Genomic DNA, 5630 nt, shown 5'->3' with positions numbered 1-5630 from the left:
CTACTTGTAAAGTAGTATTAATATAACCTATCTAACCAACAAAAAGTTGGAAAGCCCCCGACTTTGTCACTTCAAAGTTCAATATCTCAAAAACGGCTGAACCGATTTTGATAAAACGTATCTAAGAATCATCGCTAGAAACCCTGCTTTCAATTAAAAAAACCGCATTCAAATCGGTCCACCCGTTTAAGAGCTTCGGTGCCACAGACAGACACACACAGATATACAGACACGCAGACACACATAGCGGTCAAACTTATAACACCCCTCTTTTTGCGTCGGGGGTGAAAAAAGCGGTCGCTCATCTGAAACTAACTATATGGCAATGTGTCATAATTTGAATGCAATAATAAAATCTGGAACAAGTTAATCTCAATGACCAAAGTTACCCTTAAATCTAGTTTTGAACCAAAGATGTGCGAGGGTGCGTTACGAGGAATATGTTTGTCGTAAACCAATAGTAACGCTTCATTTAGGTACCTATCCTCATTCAGCACAGCTCTAAACAGCGGAACAGCTAATAAACTCTTCTACTGGTTCATGACAAACACATTCTTCTCTGGTGGAAACGCAGTCTTAGGGCTAAAGGGAATATTACTGCAACTTTCAGCCGTCAGATTGCAGCACTAAAACAGTTTTTTGCAATTTTTTGAATCTTTTTTTTTATTAGCCTATTCTGTCCCACTGCTGAGCAAAGGCCTCCCCCCAATACTTCCACTGCTCTCTGTCCCCTGCATACAAGGGCCAGTCCTTCAAGAATAAGTCCAGTTCATCCCGCCATCGCCGTCTAGGTCTGCCAGGTCGCCTTTTCGAGTTGGTGGGCATCCACCCGGTGGTTATCTTGGCATGCGGCAAACATGGCCAGCCCAGTCCCACTTCAGCTTAGACGCCAATCGACCTACATCAGTGATTTGGTCATGGAGCGCAGGGCGGTGTTCCGGATCCGATCGACGGATTTTGAGTATCTTAAATGCCACAATATCGTATTATTTCAATTACTTTTTTGGAGATATAGCTCTACCGTTACTATCGATGTAAATATCATGTTATTTTGTTACTAATAAATATACATGATTTCTATAGGTACTAATACTCTTTGGTCATGATCTGTCATGGCGACAAAATAAAATGTAAAGAAGACTGACGTCATGGAGGTTTGCGCTAGTGTCGTCGTATTCCGACCTCATAATATACAAAAACATCATCATCATTATCCCAGCCTATACACGTCCCACTGCTGGGCACAGGCCTCCTCTCAGAACAAGAGGGCTTGGGCAGTAGCTCCCACGCGGGCCCAGTGCGGATTGGGAACTTCACACGCACCATTGAATTGCTTCGCGGGTTGTGCAGGTTTCCTCACGATGTTTCTCCGTCACCGCAAAGCTCGTGGTAAATTTCAAATGTAATTCCGCACATGAATTTCGAAAAACTCAGTGGTGCGAGCCGAGGATTGAAGCCAAGACCCTCTTTGAGAAGCGATAGGTCAAACCACTAGGCCACCACGGCTTATACACGGCTTATACAAAAACATATCGCGATCTTATAAGCTTTACCGACGACCAGATGGCCTAGTGGTTAGAGAACCTGATTACGAAGCTTGAGGTCCCGGGTTCGATTCCCGTGTCGGGGCAGATATTTGTATGAAAAATACGAATGTTTGTTCTCGGGTCTTGGGTGTCTATGTAATTATATTTATCCGTTGCTTAGTGCCCATAACACAAGCTTTGCTAAGCTTACTTTGGGACTAGGTTAATTGGTGTGAATGGTCCCGTGATATTTATTTATTATTTTATTTTTATTTCAAAAACTGTCACTTCTGTTGCTAGGCCAATGCTAGGCTTTCAAATTCCAGTACGAACCTAAAGGGAATTCTGAATACTAAGAGTTGAACCGAATTATTACCCTCTGGGTTTAATTATATCTTCGTAGACTAAAAGATGACGGAATTATTCATATTTGAGCTCCTGAATCTTCCCTTTCAAAATGATACAGACGTGGCCAAGGAAAATGGAGCGGTAGTACTTAATGTTAGAGTCGAAATGGACTGCAATGTAAAAGAAAGGGGTGTTTTGTGAGTGCCTACCTTTTGTGTCTTCCGTTAACTCTTCGTAAATAAAAACGTGCATTTGCAAAACGTGCAAACACTTGTATTAAATACCTAGAAGGGTTTATAAAATCTAATACTTATCATATTCAGCGCTGCAGGCGTTTAACGCTTCAGCATAATGCTGAGTCAGCGACCGTTTCACTTTCGCGGGGACACACAACATTGTATATATTGTATTTAATATTTTCATGTGTTATTCTGTAATTTTTTTTTATTTTTTTGTGTTAATTTTGCTGTATATGTGTGTCTTCTGTGTAAGTGAATAAATGTCTTCTTCTTTCTTTCTTTCTATATTTTAAACATGAAACTACTTTAAATGATACATAACCATAACGGATAACTCACGTCTGAAATCGAGTTTGGCTCGACATGTTTTGGGCTAATCCGTACCCTTCTTCAGGCTGTGCGCGTGTTGCAGCATCCGAGTCGCATTGCTAACTCTTCCACCGGTTTTCCCAATATAACAAAATTAAAAGATGTAAGCGATCTTTTCTTCGGATTCACCACGGAAATATCTGACGCCACGCCACTGGTGCCTACAGAAACTAAAATCATCGTTCGTCGAAGATCTGCGTAGCCAAATGATTCACGCTCAAAGCCTCTGATAAACACTTAATACGCCTATCACTTAATAAGCCGTGTGGCCTGTAGCCGTGGTGGCCTATGGTTTGACCCATCGCCTCTCAAGCAGAGGTCGTGGTTCAAACCCCGGCTCGCACCTCTGAGTTTTTCGAAATTCATGAGCGGATTACATTTGAAATTTACACGAGCTTTGCGGTGAAGGAAAACATCGTGAAAATGCACAAACCTGCGAAGCAATTCAATGGTGTGTGTGAAGTTCCCAATCGCACTGGCCCGCGTGGGAACTATGGCCAAGCCCTCACATTCTGAGGGGAGGCCTGTGCCCTGCAGTGGGACGTATATAGGCTGGGATGGATGATGACGCCTATCAGATCTTACGCCATGTTATCCCTCCCCAAGAGCAATCCGTTTAGAATTTACTTTGGTTCCATAATGCACTAGGTGTAAATAAATGCCTTAGCTGCACGGCTATTATTTACTGCACTGGACTGACGGATTGCAACGCCAAAGCGTAGCGATTCAAGTTTGGAGCTAAAGCGATTTACTTTATGTTTACATAAGGAGTTACAATTTTATTTCAAGTCCATGATACCATAATTTATTTACGTCCACTTGCAGGTTTTCTAATCTAGGTTTAAGTATCCTGTCAGATCCATACAGGAACTGTCAGTTTAAGCTTTAAATCGAGATTTTAAAAAAGCCTACAAGACGTCCTTAATGAAACAGATACAAAATTCAGAGCTGAGACGCCAAGAACAAATTCTACACCCAATCACCCAAACTTGAGAATAACCCAATCCTAATAAACAATAAAAGACAGCAGGGCTACTACGAAACTCGAAACTCGAAGTTCGTGTCGTGCAACCCCTCTCGCTCTCGTATTAAATAGTATAAGTGTCAGAGGGACCGCACGACACGAACTTCGAGTTTCGAGTTTCGTAGTAGCCCTGCTGACCTTGACATAACACTAACTGACAGTCGTGCGATCGTGCAATGGGGAATAGATGAAAATTTTAGAACGCTTGAATCTTTTTTTATCGATAAGAATAACCTAGAAAGCTCATGTCAGTTTGTTTCTATTTGGGACGTGTACATGAAAAACAGGGCCGGTATTTTCATGTTCAGCGTCACCTGTCAAAACGATCGAGTCAAAGACACATACCTACATTATTTTTAATGTTTTTTTTATTTTGAACTATCTTTGTTCTGGACTATGGAACAACCCATAACTGTGCCATAACCGACCGGACTGTCGTAATTTGGCGGTAAAGAAAACTCTTTCATTTTTATTAATTTATTGATGCTATGTACTTAAAAATCTGATATTTTTTTCTGTTAATTAGAAAGGTTATTCCTATTGATATAATAAGTTCAGTAGTGTCAGTATGACACTATTCGAGTTCAAATGTTTGATTGCGCGTTCGTTCGAACCTACGATGATCGCGCATTCGCGTTCTATTAGGACGATACTTTAGACTTTGGTCTACTTTAATAGGGCCGCCACATATACTAGGGATTCCGTAAATACATCACACACTCGTTTATTTCAATTCTGAAGGCACTGGCCACCATGCGGAATCCCGAACCAGAGATAACTTCGAACGGAAAACTAATGTTCGTATGTGGCAGGTCCATAGATTTGTATGGATTTGCTGCGTTCGAAATTCGAAATTCCGAAAAGGAATTGCGAGTGTATGTGGCGGTTCTTACTCTAGCTCCTGTACTCTAGGACGCTAGGTAATCTAGCGCAATGCACTTACTCTGCGCCCACCGCGGACGCTGACACTATTCCCGTACCTCTAGCCTGACTCTGTATCACTGTACAAAGGTCGATTTGAGTTGATCCACTGAGAGTAAAAGAAACAGGTTATGGGCCCTCATAGACTTGTCATTTAAAATTTTCAAGGGGCCACAGACGCATCTTTACAAACTGCATAAATACAATCCTACTCATATTATAAACGCGAAAGTTTGTGATTGTGTGTGTATGTGTGTGTTTGTTGCTGGGATTTGGATGAAGTTTGGAATGCCCTAATAGTTCCTGTAGGAATCCCCAAAATTACAACGTTGGAAACGTTGCATTAAAAACCCTTACCGAATTACATGGTTTTAATCCTTTTCTAATGCTAGCAGTGGTAATTTAACGCACTAAGGTTACATTACTTTATACAGTCGTTAAGTTTTCCTTAATTTTCAAATTTTCTACGCAGCTTTTTTTTCCTAAGAACCGTCCTTAAGTGTTAGAAAACTTAAAAATAATAGTTAATTTTTTTGTTATTTAAATTTTATTTACGTCATTTATGACAGTAATTTTACTTGCTATCCCTCTCCACTTCGAGTAAGCGAGTAGGACGTACCTACCACCTGTTCTGGTTATAAGCTTTGACTAATTTTTTTACCATCCCCCATGAATTCTCGCAAAAATTAATCATAGATCAAATACAATGTAACCCCATCCACTTAACTTTATCCGTCGAGTAACGAGATATAATGCCCTGTAATCGACTGCACGCCCTATAGTTTATACCTTTAGCTACTGGCAACCTTAAAAAAAAAGAAGTTACTCAAAATGTTGCCAGTTAAAGTCCAAATCCGAACAACACTGTGAGATGATACTGGCAGCTTTTAAAAACAGCCTGCGAAATCGCGCTTAGTTCTTATCGTTCTTAATTCAAAGATGGTTTTGTTTTGTTTTTTACTTTTAATGCTAGCGTTCCGTTTTGTATAGTGGGGCAGTTGGTGCCCTCAAAATGTTTTTGGTGTTTGTCTAATTTTATTGTTATTTCAATTGCATTCGCTTCATGTGAGGGGATTCTAATCATTATTTTGTTGACGGTCATTGTTACTTGATCAGACGATTGTGACGTTGTGCTTTTAATGCTTATTGTATTTGCTCTGGTGTTTTTCTGTCAATTTTGATGACTTGCATATTTTATCCTTG

Source organism: Choristoneura fumiferana, chromosome Z, assembly GCF_025370935.1.
Source record: "Choristoneura fumiferana chromosome Z, NRCan_CFum_1, whole genome shotgun sequence".
NCBI lineage: Eukaryota > Metazoa > Arthropoda > Insecta > Lepidoptera > Tortricidae > Choristoneura > Choristoneura fumiferana.
The sequence above is the reverse complement of the archived record's forward strand: the minus strand, read 5'-3'. Positions refer to the sequence as shown.